Source organism: Aquarana catesbeiana, linkage group LG09, assembly GCF_042186555.1.
Source record: "Aquarana catesbeiana isolate 2022-GZ linkage group LG09, ASM4218655v1, whole genome shotgun sequence".
Classification (NCBI taxonomy): domain Eukaryota; kingdom Metazoa; phylum Chordata; class Amphibia; order Anura; family Ranidae; genus Aquarana; species Aquarana catesbeiana.
In genome coordinates this window covers 58,214,656-58,230,787 of record NC_133332.1, presented here as the reverse complement: position 1 = coordinate 58,230,787, position 16,132 = coordinate 58,214,656, and the positions used below count along the sequence as shown (strand labels likewise).

General features: G+C 42.9%; 1 long non-coding RNA gene and 1 pseudogene across 1 annotated transcript in view; one reads left to right on the top strand and one right to left on the bottom strand.

The window, feature by feature from the left end:
• Window positions 1-16,132, bottom strand: part of LOC141107683 (uncharacterized) — a 130,191-nt gene that overhangs the window by 27,184 nt on the left and 86,875 nt on the right. The window lies entirely within an intron of this gene.
• The window catches only part of LOC141107682 (cytochrome P450 2F2-like), an 85,937-nt pseudogene that overhangs the window by 33,185 nt on the left and 36,620 nt on the right, over window positions 1-16,132 (top strand).

Here is a 16,132-nt window from a genome sequence, read left to right as displayed (position 1 = left end):
TCCCCACAACCCTGGCCGGTGGTTGTGGGGGTCTGCGGGTGGGGGACTTATTGGAATCTGGAAGCCCCCTTTAATAAGGGGACCCCCAGATCCCGGCCCCCCCCTTGTGTGAAATGGTAAGGGGGTACTATTTCACTAAAAAACTGTCAAAAATGTTAAAAATTACAAGAGACAGTTTTTGACAATTCCTTTATTTAAATGCTTCTTCTTTCTTCTATCTTCCTTCATCTTCTTCTTCTGGTTCTTCTGGCTCTTCTGGTTCTTCCTCCGGCATTCTCGTCCGCACCCATGGCATGGGGGGAGGCTCCCGCTCTTCTCTTCATCTTCTTCATCTTTTCTTCTCTTCTTCTCTTCTTCATTTTCTTCTCCGGGCCGCTCCGCATCCATGCTGGCATGGAGGGAGGCTCCCGCTGTGTGACGGCATCTCCTCGTCTGACGGTTCTTAAATAACGGGGGGCGGGGCCTCCCGGTGACCCCGCCCCCCTCTGACGCACGGTGACTTCACGGGACTTCCCTGTGACGTCACGGGGAATGCCACAGGGAAGTCCCGTCATGTCCCGTGCGTCAGAGGGGGCGGGGTAACCGGGTGGCCCCGCCCCTCGTTATTTAAGAACCGTCAGACGAGGAGACGCCATCACATAGCGGGAGCCTCCCTCCATGCCAGCATGGATGCGGAGCGGCCCAGAGAAGAAAATGAAGAAGAAAAGAAGAAGAAGATGAAGAAGATGAAGAGAAGAGCGGGAGCCTCTCCCCACGCCATGGGTGCGGAGCGGCCCGAGGAGAAGAAGATAGAAGATGCCGCGGAGGAGATGCTGGACGAGAACGCCGGAGGAAGAACCAGAAGAGCCAGAAAAACCAGAAGAAGAAGAAGAAGATGATGAAGGAAGATAGAAGAAAGAAGAAAGAAGAAGCATTAAATAAAGTTATTGTCAAAAACTGTCTCTTGTCATTTTTAACATTTTTGACAGTTTTTAGTGAAATGGTAGGGGTACTTGTACCCCCTTACCATTTCACACAGGGGGGGGCGGGATCTGGGGGTCCCCTTGTTAAAGGGGGCTTCCAGATTCCGATAAGCCCCCCCGCCCGCAGACCCCCACAACCACCGGCCAGGGTTTTGGGGATGAGGCCCTTGTCCTCATCAACATGGGGACAAGGTGTTTTGGGGGGCTACCCCAAAGCACCCTCCCAATGTTGAGGGCATGTGGCCTGGTACGGTTCAGGAGGGGGGGTGCTCTCTCGTCCCCCCCTCTTTTCCTGCGGCCTGCCAGGTTGCGTGCTCAGATAAGGGTCTGGTATGGGTTTTTGGGGGGACCCCACGCCGTTTTTTTTTTGGCGCGGGGTTCCCCTTAAAATCCGTACCAGACGTGAAGGGTCTGGTATGGAATTTAGGGGGACCCCCATGTCATTTTTTAAAATTTTGGCCGGGGTTCCCCTTAATATCCATACCAGACTTGAAGGGCCTGGTAAGGAATTTAGGGGGACCCACACGTCATTTTTTAAAAAATTTTGGTTCGGGGTTCCCCTGTGGGGAATTCCCATGCCGTTTTTATCAATAAACTTCTATGTGTATTGTCATACCAGGCCGCTTGCCCTCAACATGGGGAGGGTGCTTTGGGGTCCCCCCCAAAGCACCTTGTCCCCATGTTGATGGGGAAAAGGGCCTTATCCCCACAACCCTTGTCTGGTGGTTGTGGGGGTCTGAGGGTGGGGGACTTATTGGAATCTGGAAGCCCCCATTAACGAGGGGGCCTCCAGATCCTGGCCACCCTTATGTGAATGGGTAGGGTTACATTGTACCCCTACCCATTCACCAAAACAAGTATCAAAAAAAGTAAAACGACAGGAGACAGTTTTTGACAATTCCTTTATTAAGGAATGTCCTGTGATGTCCATCCATCTTCAATCACGGTGCCCGACGGATCTGAAAAATAGAAAAAATAAAATAAAAAATCTCCGACTGCTGTGTCTTGGCTGTGACAGCTGTTATATAGGCAAGGGTGGGGCCACCCGGTAATGAAGCCAGGTGACCCCACCCCCTTCTGACTTCACGTGACGTCACCAATCAGATTGTATTGCTAAATATGGTACAGCAAATTGTGAGCACTGTACTTCAATGTGAATAGCAAATTTTTATATCTGAATAGGTGGATGAAAGCCTGTGTCCCCATGAAGGAGACTTCCCCTCACTTTCTGCTCAGTCCACTTTCTGTCTAAGTAACAAGTGAGGCAGAGACAGAATAGCAAGAGAAGGAATGCGGGTGGCATTTCAACCCTGACAGAACAATTTTTCTTTTTTTCTGGGGTTACAAAAACACCCCATTTCCTGCACCAGGATGAGGATATTAAAAATAATTATACTAATAATAATGACAGCATAATGTAATTTGAATTTTAGGGTTCCTATACATAGTACCATCTGTTTGTACTATCTTCATGGGCTCTACCAACAACTGTAATGCAGGGGTGTATCTGAGACTTGTTCCGATGTGCATGATCTGAATACAGATTGCTCTTCAGAGAGCATTAGACAGGAGGTGGGGAGGCACTGTATAGCCTCCTCACTTCATGTTTTAATCCCCTAAATGCTGGACTACCATGCCGCAATCACAAGGATTGCACACAGTTGTGGAGCAGTTGCAGAGCAGCCCCATTCACTTGAACGGATTGTGCTCAGTGGGCACTATACTCCCCAAAAGCAACAGGGGGTATAATTTCTTCCATGGCCATGACACAAACCATTGTGTCTGCCACATCTGTACAGCACCTGCTACCCCTGAAGCTAAAGGGGGTAGCGTTTCAGGGGAGGTGAAAGTGAGGGTGATGACAGAATGTCATCAAGTTGCTTGAGGGAATGAAAGTTAGATTGAATGTTATATTAGCAACTATTGATAATAATTTTATATATATATATATATATATATACACACAGGGGGTCCCCTAGTTACAAACATCTGACTTACAAATGACTCCTACTTACAAACGGAGGGAAACAACAGGAAGTGAGTGGAAATCTAACCCTAGGAAGGGACATTCACCCCCGTAAGAGCTATTATGGGGAAAAGGTACCTCCACTGATGCTTTATCACCAAGGCTTGTTTCCACAACAACCCAAAATTTTCCAAATCCAATTGTTATTGGGATAGAAAGTGAGGTGAAATCTTCTGAACAGTGGCACACACAGAAAAACAAATGTTACAAGGGTGCTAACCCTTCCCTATGCTATCCAAAAAGCTTAAAAATATTTTTGTTGGCTGGAGCTACACTTAAAAAATGTACCTATTCTGACTTACAAACAGATTCAACCAGTCCCTAACTTGTTTGTAACCCGGGGACCCCCTGTGTATATATATATATATATATATATACTTTAAAGAAGTACAGTTCTCTGTAAAATCAAAAAGGTGTTGCAATGGGTGACAAATTTGCGCTAACATATTTATGGTCAAATGGGAATGAAATAAATCCTTGACAGAAAATGGGAGGGGCTGATAACATGGAAAAGATTTATCAACAACATTTTTGTAATATGGGAGGGCTCTATTTAATCTGGGAGGGCTCTATGGTTTTGTGAACATTTAGATAATGAGTATGGCCTTACATTTTCAGAAATAGTGGATGCACAGGAAGTACATTTTTAAGACCTCACAATTTCTATAGACAAGGGTAAACTGTTTACCAAAACATACTTTAAAAGTACTGACCAAAATGGCTACATTCCAGGTACAAGCTGCATTCATCCCAAATGAGTGGACAACGTACCCAAAGGGCAGTTCACTCAACTCATGAGGAATTGCTCAAAATTGTCAGATTATATAAAACAATCTGGTACCATCAAACAAAGGTTTTTAGATAAGGGCTATGACGGTGATGTTTAGGAAAAATAATCAGATAAGTAGGAATTATGAAGAGAATAAAAAAGTGAATCATCCTATAAACAGTCATATCGAGTATGCCCTAATTTTTGATTATAATTGTTAACACAAAGATGTTGAGAGTATAGTTAGGAAGTATTGGCCAATTTTGCAGAAGGATATAATTCTTGGCTCTATTATCCCCCCAACCGCATTTTTTTATATCGTAAAACCCAGAATTAAAAAACAAGGTTGGTAAAAAATTTAGTGTTCCCACCCAAGAAGTGTCATGTTAGATTTAAAAGGTTTTTTTTTCCATGTAGCAAATGCAACATCTGTAGAACCACCAGAGTTGGCAGATGTAAGATGGTAGAGATTAGATCAAATATATATCACTCAGAAATGATATCAAATCAAAATGTTTATTTCGTGCAACACGTCGTTTGTAACATATTTGCTTGAGTGTAGTTGCGGCCTACAGTATGTACGTCGCACAACCAGGTAGTTGAATGTTAGATTAAGTGAACATGTACAGAACATCAGGAAAGGTCTTAAAACCCACTCACTGTCAAAGCATTTCAGGGAAGTCCACAACCATGATCCATCACATAAAGTTTTGTGGAGGAATGTTCACCCACATCAGTCCCAACTTGCTCGCAGGTGTATCACCTGGCAAACCCTCCTTTTGACACCAGTTGGGCAGGTGAACTCTCTCAAAATGGTGTACTTACCTAACTTCCTTTATTTTTTCATAATACTCTGACCCTAACTCCCAAATCTTTTTTTCAATGGTTGGATGGAGTGGTGGTGTCTTTTGTCTGGGCTGGGCGCACCCCACAGGTTGCTTAGAAAACCCTGCAACTCCCACTATCTACTGATAGCCTGGTGCTTCCGAATTTCCAATTGTACTATTGGGCAGCGAGCGGTGCTGGTAATCGTGCGGTGGTGGTTCTCCCAGCCTAGACATAATCCTGCAGTGACCTTGAAGGCGGCCTTTTTGGGCTCCTATGCAGCCCTGAGTAACCTAGTTTTTGTGGACCTAGGGCTTGTCCACCATGCGAACAATGATCCATGTCTGGATTCAGGCTCGGGCCATATATATTGGAAGCCATCCCAATTCTCCCCTCACACCCCCTTATGGGGAAATCCTACCCTCCCTTTTGTTCCTCACCTCTGGGCTAAACGGGGAATAATTCATTTGAAACATGTCTTTTCGGCCCCTGCCCTTTCAGTCCCTGTGGTAAACATATTCGCTGCCTAAATTAATGGAGTTTAGCTATTGGGAATTGAGACATGCTCCCAATTTCCAGATACTGTTGTTTTTGAGTCCAACCCCGTGAAGCGCCATTTGACCTCCAAGGGGAAGGGGACGGGGAAACCCTTGTCCTCATTATACCTCCGCTTGTCTGTGGCCTATGACACAAAATCTACCCGACTATTTGACAGATGGCGTGTGGACATCCCCACCCTTACTGAGGATGAGTGGGACTACTGCATCTCTCCCTATGTGCCCTCTATGACTTCGACTAGAAACAGATTTATACAATTAAAATTCCTGTATAGGGCACTATACTCCTCAACCATTGGCCACTATTTACCCTCAGGTTGATTCAAAATGCACTAGGTGCGCTGCTGAACCTGGTATCTTTGGCATAAGGTCTGGTTCTGCCCTTAGCTTCACCCATATTGGGATTTGGTGGTTGACACTTTAACTGATTTAAAGTGGTATGATGGTGCCCTGTGACCCCCCCGTTGTATGGAGGATATAGACCAAGTTCTGCCTTACTTTTACCATGTTTTATGTGAGAAGGGAGATCCTCCTGAGATGAAAATCTGCTGACCCTCCTACTAATGCTTCTTGGTGGAGGGTAGTTAATTCTGTGATACCATTGTACAAGATAAAGTATGAGAGCAGAAATTGTCCTAAAAAGTTTGACAAAATATGGTCCAACTGGATCGATGCATATGGGCAGGACTCCTAGGTGGAAGTTTAACTCCAATGAGCTATTCTACTTGACAATTTCCACCCCCCCATCACCTCTTTTCCCCTTGCTCTCCCTATTCCTAATCATGGATTATCAAGGCTATCTCATTGACAATCCATGGTTATCTCTTAGCAGATAATGTCTGGTTGGTTCATTCTATTTCCAAATCATTCTGGATTTATTGGCGCTGCTGTATTGTATGTTTCTTGTGACTTACATCTTTTTGGTGCCTTATGTCTTCTCTGAATGGTCCATTACTGTGAAATGTTTTCTTTTTTTTTCTTTTGGTTGTACTGTTTTTTATTTTTTTTTAAACTTTCTGTTAAAGTTTTATGGAATAGACACCATTCAGGAACCAGATTAGAGACATCTCCAAGAATTAGGGGGGTTTAGTTCATGCAGTCATTTAATCCCAGATTCCAGTGAGAGGATCTTTTTCGCTGTACTAGGAGGGGGTTTCTAGGGTTCTGGGTATAGGAGAGTATCATTTATTGGGGTAGTGGGGGTTGCATATTTGTAGGGGGGAGGGAGGACTTAGAATCTTGTGGGTTTTTGTATTTTTTTTATGCTGTTGTATTTCCACTAATAAAGTATGAGGAAGTTGCCTTTGGGTGGTCATTCAGTTTTCTCTGTTATGTTTTTGTTTTTGGACATCTCCAAGAATGAAACATTCTGGATTTTTTTGTTAAATTGTTTACAACCCAATGGGTTAGATGTAGAATTGGACTTAAATTTGCTTAATCTGAGATGCATAAGTGTTACTAATAGAATTTATAATACAACGTTTCTCCATTAGATGGCAACTTCATTTCAAATGCACATGAATAATTAGTTGACCTTGCAATATAAATTTTCCCCACTAAATGGCAATGGTATTCTTAATGCGGAGCTCCACCCAAAAGGGAAAGCTCTACTTGTTTGCTTCCTCCCCCCTCTGCTGTCACATTTGGTCTCTTTCAAGGTGGGGGGGTTAACTGTTTTTTAAGTTCGGCCCCCCTCTGCCTTCCACTGCCGCCAGGCGGAAAGCGCAGCGCGCTTCGCGCATGTGCAATAGGGTACCAGCTGTGAAGCTGTAAGGTCTCCCTTACAAGGAATGGTGGCGGCAGCACCTGAGAGAGAGGGTGCTGACATCACAGGATCCCTGGACAGGTAAGAGTCCTAAAATGAAAAGACAGCAGCTACATTTTTTGTAGCTACTGACTTAAAATTTTTCAGTGGGGGAGGGGGGGCTTCACTTTAATTTGACAATATGTTTAAAACCAGGAAGTTAATGATCTTCTAATGTTGTTTATAGATTATAGAAGCATAGCTTATCTATTTTAATTGCTATTGCATTTTACTTCAATTTATTTCAATGTATTTAGTAGTTTAATGATCTTAGGATGATCATAAATTATGATTCGTAATATAATTATGTTGTTATAAAACCAAAGTAGGATCCAAATAATTCTGAGTACTCCACATGGAGTTGATACCCAAACAGAGGATGAGGGGTTAACATGGGTGGATTCCTGACTTCTGGGCTCTCTATAAGATTCTGGGATTCTGTTGATTTTAGTAAGTCTTTAGTCTTTTTCAACTTCCGCTCATTTGTCTCCTTCTCCCCTCCAGTGCCACATTTTGAACCTTTTGGGGGGAGGGGGGCTGCAATTGATGGGCACAGTGGCTGCAATTGATGGGCACAGTGGCTGTATTTGATGGGCACAGTGGCTGCAATTGATGGCACCGTGGCTGCATTTGATGGGCACAGTGGCTGCATTTGATGGCACAGCGAGGCTGCAATTGATACTTTTTTTTTAGTATTTTTCTGAATTTTTCAGTTTGTTTGAGCACCAGCCGCCACTGCATTTGAAAAACCTCTGCGCAAATACTGTGTGACATAAAAAATTGCAAAACCCACAAATTTATTCTCTAGGGCCTCTGCTCTAAAAGATATACATTTTGGGGTTTAAACTAATTTCCAAGCAAAAAAAAAAACAGATTTTCACATGTAAACAAAAAGTCCCAGAAAAGGCCTGGTCTTTAAGCGGTTAAGTTATGTGCAGTGTTACACTATGTGCCTACAATACTTTTTTGAGAGCTTCGAATACCTACCTGGAGAGGGGGAAGGAAGGATTCTTTTGGGGGTAACATAAAGACACAGAGAAAAAGCTGCATTGCAGTGTTATGGAAGGCTATTTATAAAAATATGAGGATGAGGGTACATAAATAAGAACACATTTTGCAATCCAGTGGAATTATTTTATAATTTTGATGTAAGCACAATATAAACGCATTGTTTAACATACCAATTGAATTGGACATATTACACTATATGTCATTTTCTTTTTTTTAGAGATTTCTCACATTCTTGAGTGAAACACTACAAACGATTCATAACCAGAGAGGACAGTGTTGGAGCTTTTGGTCTACATTAGGAAAAACTGTGAACTTTTTTTGGAAAGGCATCTACAGGGATTGGGACTTTTAGGATTGCTGGTTGTGAGAGTTGATTTTGTGTGCATGAAAAGTGAGGCTTAGCCCCTCAGCCACACGTGAACAATTCCTAACTGAATGGATTGTTAAGGCAGACACTCTATTAAATAGTTTTCATAGATTTAAAGGATATTGAACACAGATTATACAATCAGATTGTAATTTGTATGGTCAGCCTCAGATTTTTTCATGCTTCAATGGTTTATGCTGTGTACACACGACCGGACTTTCGACGGACTGAATCACATCGGACTTTTCAACTGACTTTTCGATGGACTTCCCTCGAATTGGACTTGTCTACACACAATCACATCAAAGTCTGACGGATTCGACCATGGTGACGTATGACCAGACTAGAATAAGGAAGTTCATAGACAGTAGCCAATAGCTGCCCTAGCGTCGGTTTTCGTTTGTCGGACTAGCATACAGACGAATGGATTTTTCGACCAGACTCGAGTCCATTAGAAAGATTTGAAACATGTTCTAAATCTAAAGTCTGTCACATTTTCGACAGGAAAGGTAGAAAAGTCCACAAAAAAACAAGAAAAATAGCCCTGGGACTTTAGATGAGGTGAGAGAGGTTTAGCCAATGTCCACAGTGAACACTGAGACAAAATCAATTTATTCATTTCAAAATGTTATGTAACTGAGCGGTAACAACAATGATTGTGAGTTACCAGGCATAATAGCCAATGTACACAACACAGATGAACGTAAATATACAAAGATTTATTACAAATGTTATACATCAATGAGCAACAATAAAACTTGAAAATTGCTGGGTCAGTAAGTACACATACAAAATAAGATGATAAAATGTACATACATGTGGACAGGGAAGTATGTAAACATAATGCAGACATCAATAATACCCAGCATGTACCGGCATAAAATAAGCATCAATAAAGCCCTATGCATTTCGCGAGACCCTGCTCGCTCTTCAGGGGCGGATGCATGAATGTTGTATCTGCAATGTAAGTAATAAGATCAATAAATGTATGTGGTTGGTAAATGGGGGCAGATGGACTTATTGTATAGGGTTCTAAGCTTTAATTTATATATACATAAAGATGTAAGTGAGTGGATTAAGGTTATAAGAGTATCTTGGTATGAACAAGCTAACTGAGATATGGAATATAGTAAATGCATGAATGCATGGTTATAAAACTGGTATGGGCAGAGAGACTACGGGGCAATGTAGAATGATATAGTATTACATGTGTATAAAAACAATGTAACAAACCCAATGGGTGTCAGGAAAGTAAAAAAGTTGTACCTCAATAGGAGTGAAAAACATCCAATGGTTGTCAGTTTGTTCTTAGAGATGTGACCGCTCTATCCAATCGCCAAGTAATGAATCAGAATCCCAACCGTGCTGAACGTCTAGATATACCCACAAGACCCCGAAGGCTACACCCCCAGCGTCATGTACGGGCGGTGACGCATGGGCGTCCAAAAGACATCCACCATCAAAGGGGGGTGCACAGATGCAACAACCACCCAACCGTCCGGGATGACCCACACAGCCCACACCTGAGTTACCTCAGGGAGACGTCAGTGTATGGGCGTGGAAAACATGGCGCCGATGTGCAGGTGGCCACCCCCGTCACAGACAGGAGAGGACAGCAAGAGATCAAGAACAGAGCTCCCCTATGCACATCGCAGCCCCCGAGCTGGATGAAAACCACTGCCACAAAAGACCACCAGCGAAAGGGGAACAGCTCAGCCCAGCAAGGCCCCCTGGGAGCAGTATGCAAATATAACTGGCCAAAGAGTGATAACACACTAGATGTATAAATTAAAGCTTAGAACCCTATACAATAAGTTCATTTTGCAGTTATGATGCCCTCTGATAATTATGCATCCTTGCAGACATTTTCCAGACACAATGTTAAGGGGCTAAGTGGAGACCGCAGTGAGAAATACCCCTACCCAGTCCGTGCTGATCCTCCGGATGTTCCCCTATTGTGGCCTTGTTTTGTTCCGCCTCCTCAGCTCCCGAGCTGGATGCATTACACTGCTGCCATCTCGATATCCAGCGTTTGGCGATTCATCTCAGACTCCGGTAAGTATGAGGTCTCTGCATCAGGCCTCTCTTGCTAACCATTCCATCTGCCCCCATTTACCAACCACATACATTTATTGATCTTATTACTTACATTGCAGATACAACATTCATGCATCCGCCCCTGAAGAGCGAGCAGGGTCTCGCGAAATGCATAGGGCTTTATTGATGCTTATTTTATGCCGGTACATGCTGGGTATTATTGATGTCTGCATTATGTTTACATACTTCCCTGTCCACATGTATGTACATTTTATCATCTTATTTTGTATGTGTACTTACTGACCCAGCAATTTTCAAGTTTTATTGTTGCTCATTGATGTATTACATTTGTAATAAATCTTTGTATATTTACGTTCATCTGTGTTGTGTACATTGGCTATTATGCCTGGTAACTCACAATCATTGTTGTTACCGCTCAGTTACATAACATTTTGAAATGAATAAATTGATTTTGTCTCAGTGTTCACTGTGGACATTGGCTAAACCTCTCTCACCTCATCTAAAGTCCCAGGGCTATTTTTCTTGTTTTTTTGTGCACTATTAGGGATGGAGGTGTCAGAGGGGTCACACCAGACCTTAATCTTCCTTTTTTAGGTAGAAAAGTCCGGCCGTGTGTACACGGCATTAGAGTTTGCATCAGCCAATAACTTAAAAGACTTTTTTCCCCCAGGTCTTAGTTTCTCTAATGGTGAACGCTGGAAAATAATGCGCACCTTTGCGTTCAAGACCTTAAGAGATTTTGGTTTAGGAAAAAAAAGCAACGAGTGGAATATTCAGGAAGAGGCCCGATGCGTGGTGGAGGAATTCAGGAAGTCTCAAGGTTGGAATTCAGCTGTCATTTTACCAATGTATAATTAGAAATTAAAGGGGTAAATTGGTTTGAGTGACACAGATGTCATATGAATTCTGTACAGGAGAGACATAACTTGACCTGGCTGCAACCCAGGTAATGTCTTAAAGTATTACTCAAGTAAAGCCTTTTTTTGACAGGTTTTTATTGCCCCCAATAGTGAGATTCACCTTCTGTATTTGTCATGTTTACCGTTATCACAAAACATTAAAGAGAATGCCAAATTTTGGGTTTTATCACCAGAACAGTTCTGGAGATCCTAGTGACAACTTTGGAGTGATTTCCTCTCACTTCCTCTTTTAATTATGGGACAGGAAGTGAAGGGAAATCTCCCCAGTGGAAACCAGATGGCAAACAAAACTGACAGGGGTTATAACCTTCCCTCAATCCATCCAAAATGAAAAAAAAAAACATTTGCCTTTACTTCTGCTTTAAAGCTGAACTTTAGGCAATAGCTAAATACATTAGTGAACTACATATGATGCCATTTTTTGGATCCTTTTTAAATCATAATAACAGAAATCACCCAAATGGCCTTGATAACAAGTTTACATTCCCTGGAATGTTTGGCCTTGGTACAGACACAGAAGGTGGCACACACAGTTAAAAATGGCAATTAAAGGTTAATTTCCCACATTTGTGGCTTTTTAAATCACAATTAGTGTCTGTGTATAAATAGTCCATGAGTATGTTAGCTCTCACATGGATGTATAGGCAGGCTAGACACTGAGCCATGAGGAGGTATAAAAGAACAGTCAAAAGACCTGCGTAAAAAGGTAATGAAACTTTACAAAGATGGAAAAGGTTGTAAAAAGATATTCAAAGCCTTGAATATGCCAGTCAGTACTGTTCAATCACTTAATAACAGAAAATGTGGGGATCTCTTGATACCAAGCCAAGGTCAGGGAGATCAAGAAAGATTTCAGCTGCTACAGGAACAGTTCGGGATACAAATAAAAACCAACAGGTAACCTCAGGAGAAATACAGACTGCTCAGGAAAAAGATGGTGTGGTTGTTTTTAAGGAGCACAATACAATGATACTTAAACAAAAAGAGCTGCATGGCCAAGTTGCCAGAAAGAAGCCTTTACTGTACAAGTTCCACAAAAAAGCCTGGTTACAATATGCCCAACAACACCTTGACATGCCTCATTGGCTTTTTTGTGGCACTGGCGCAGTAAAGGCTTCCTTCTGGCAGCACAACCATGCAGCTCTTTTTTGTTCAAGTTTTGTTGAATTGTGCTCCTTAAAAACAACCATACCATCTTTTTGGAGAGCAGCCTGTATTTCTCCTGAGGTTACCTGTGGGTTTTTCTTTATATCCTGATTCTTCCGCCAGTTGTGGCTGCAATCTTTCTTGGTCTACCTGACCTTGGCTTGGTATAAAAAGAGCCCCGAATTTTCCACTTCTTAAGTTGTTAAACAGTATTGACTGGCATATTTAAGGCTTTGGATTGTAAAGTTTCATTACCTTGTTATGCAGGTCTTTGACTGTTCTTTTTTACCTCCTCATGGCTCAGTGTCTAGCCTGCTTAGTGCATCCATGTGAGAGCTAACAAACTCAATGACTATTTAGACACAAACACTAATTGTGATTTAAAAAGCCACACATGTGGGAAATTAACCTTTAATTGCCATTTTACCCTGTGTGTCACTTTCTGTGTTTGTACCAAGGCCAAATATTCCAGGGTATGTAAACTTTTTATCAGGGCCATTTGGGTGATTTCTGTTATTATTATGATTTAAAAAGGATCCAAGAAACTATGTAATGATACATGGCTTCATGTTATTGCTATTCTTAAAGAAAAGACAGTTTTTTGGTATGATCAGTCATATTTTCAATATTAATGCCAAAAATTCACAATTTCTGACAGGGTATGCAAACTTTTGAGCATGACTTATACAGTCCTGCAAAAAAGCAGAGGGATCTGACTTTTCTGCTGTTAAACAAAATAGCTAGGCATGCCTATCTGCAAGCAGCCAATGATTGGACAGTGAAGGAACAGCAACAGACCAATATGTCATCTCTCTGCTCTCTCCTATCCATGTAGGTGGGGCCAGAACTAGGGTACCCAATGCAAGGAAGCAGCACACGCAGAGTCCACAATGAGTTCATAGATATTGTATTTAGAAGAATGCAGGTTAACAAGTGGTATGGACTCTTGCAGAATACAGTTGTTGGCACTAGCAGGGCTGGTACAAGGCAGGGGTGGGTGCAGATGCCCTGGACGGTACAATTTGCTGGAGGGAGGGGGGCATAGGTGATGTGTGGCAGTGTGCTTCACAACTGTGTGTGTGTGTGTGACTGTACACACTAGTCTCCAGTGCCGCTAATAGCTAATATCATGGCTGATCCTAGGCGGGTGCCACGAGCAAAGGCAGAGGGGGGAGGGGCACCGAAGCCCAGTTGCCGCAGACCCCCTTTCTGCGTGATCACCCCACTGGCAAATTATAGGTGCGGTGAATGGGTGCGAGGAGGAGAAACTGTGCTGCACCCCTCCACCCCCCCTCGAGCCACCACTGTCAGACATGTTGTAACATGTTGCATCTGGGAGGAGGTGACAGTGGTAAGTGACACGTGGCATCTGGCAGGAGGTGACAGTGGTAAGTGACACTTGGCATCTGGCAGGAGGTGACAGTGGTAAGTGACATGTGGCATCAGGCAGGAGATGATGGTGGTAAGTGACACGTGGGATCTGGCAGGAGGTGACGGTGGTAAGTGACACATGGCATCTGGCAGGAGGTGACAGCGGTAAGTGACATGTGACATCTGGCAGGAGGTCACGGTGGTAAGTGACACATGGCATCTAGCAGGAGGTGACAGTGGTAAGTGATACATGGCATCTGGCAGGAGGTGACAGTGGTAAGTAGATAAGTGGCATCTTGCAGGAGGTGACAGTGGTAAGTGACACGTGACATCTGGTAGGAGGTGACGGTGGTAAGTGACATCTGGCAGGAGGTGACTGTGGTAAGTGACACGTGGCATCTGGCAGGAGGTGACAGTGGTAAGTGACACGTTGCATCTGGCAAGAGGTGATGTAGTGACACGTGGCATCTGGCAGGTGGTGACGTAGTAAGTAACATGTGGCATCTGGCAGGAGGTGATGGTGACATGTGACATCTAGCAGGAGGTGATGGTGGTAAGTGACACGTGACATCTGGCAGGAGGTAATGGTGATAAGTGACACGTGACATCTGGCAGGAGGTGACGGTGATAAGTGACACATTACATCTGGCAGGAGGTGACGGTGGTAAGTGATATGTTGCCCTGAGCCCTGTGCTGATAATCAATACAGGGCTCTTTACCAAGGGAATGGTTGCTTCTTTTCTTTTCCCTAAGTCACAGCACAGGCAAGGCCTATTGTATCAGGATGGCATGTCCTGCAGGGGTGGCTGACTGACAGGGTGATGGGCACAGGTAGGAGCCCAGAGAAAATAGGAATAGGAAAATAGGTCTTGAGGCGTGTAAAGCGGTATCCCAACACTTCCCCTCCTTGCACTGGAACCTTTCTCATCACTGAATCTCTCTCCCTGACAAAGCGGGTTCCTGTCCCTACTCTGACCACTAACAGAATGCATTTATACCCTATCCGGGTCCCCTATTTAAAAGGGTTGCGGACAACCAAGATGGCCACAGAAGATCACTGGGGATTGCAGGTTGCAATAAGAGAACTGCTCTCCATGTCACATCTATGGAGGCTGAATTCCCCAAGCCTTTTCTCCATCCACACAATACAAAGTCATTCAGGAGTGCCACATGTTATTTCCAAGGTCACAAGAACACCAGGCATAGCAGTAAAAAACACTGTTTGGTGTATAGTGCCTAGGAAAAGTATTCATACCCCTTGACATTTTCCACATTTTATCATGTTACAACCAAAAACGTAAATGTATTTTATTGGGATTTTATGTGATAGACCAACACAAAGTGGCACATAATTGTGAAGTGAAAGGAAAAAAATAAATAGTGTTCACATTTTTTTACAAATAAATATCTAAAAAGTGTGGTGTGCATTTGTATTCAGCCCCCCTGAGTCAATGCTTTGTAGAACCAACTTTCACTGCAATTACAGCTGCAAGCCTTTTTGAGTATGTCTCTACCAGTTTTGCACAACTAGAGCGTTACATTTTTGCCCATTCTTTTTTGTAAAATCGCTCAAGCTCTTTCAGATTGGATAGAGAGCATCTGTGAACAGCAATTTTCAAGTCTTGCCACAGATTCTCAATTGGATTTAGGTCCGGACTTTGACTGGACCATTCTAACACATGAATATGCTTTAATCTAAACCATTCCATTGTAGTTCTGGCTGTATGTTTTTCAAGTGCACTTGCAGTGCAAAGTGGATTTGCCTTTAGTAAATAACCCCCACTGTGCTGTAAAATTTGTCAAAATCGGGCCATTTTAGGGACTATAAGCAATTAATTAATGGATTTGAAAAGGATGAATATTTTTATCATTAATGCATTACATATATTAATAACAAAAACAATGTGTGTGTGTAGCAGCACAACATAATAGTTAGCTGAAGAAGAGATTGTCACCTCATGTATTAAATAAGTTACGTTTGCACTATTGAAGAAAATGGACAAAAATAAAAGCCCATTGGAGAACCTAGGAGACAGATAAGAAACACAAGAAATAAATCAAATTAAATATGAGTTTAGTTTTTCAAATACAATTTATTTTACTGAGATTATCTGGTATATCAAATGCCCCCCCTACCCACGAAGTACTCCACATAGCTTTGCCGTACTTTGCGGGCGCTTTGGGGGGGCAAGCCAGAATGGTCAGTTTCAAGCGCCGTCATTGTTTCTGCGGGTGAAAAGTCGGCCTCAGTCGCAACCGAGGCCAGATAGTTGGCTGCATTCTTATGCAGAAAATTATGTAGAATGCAGCAGCTTA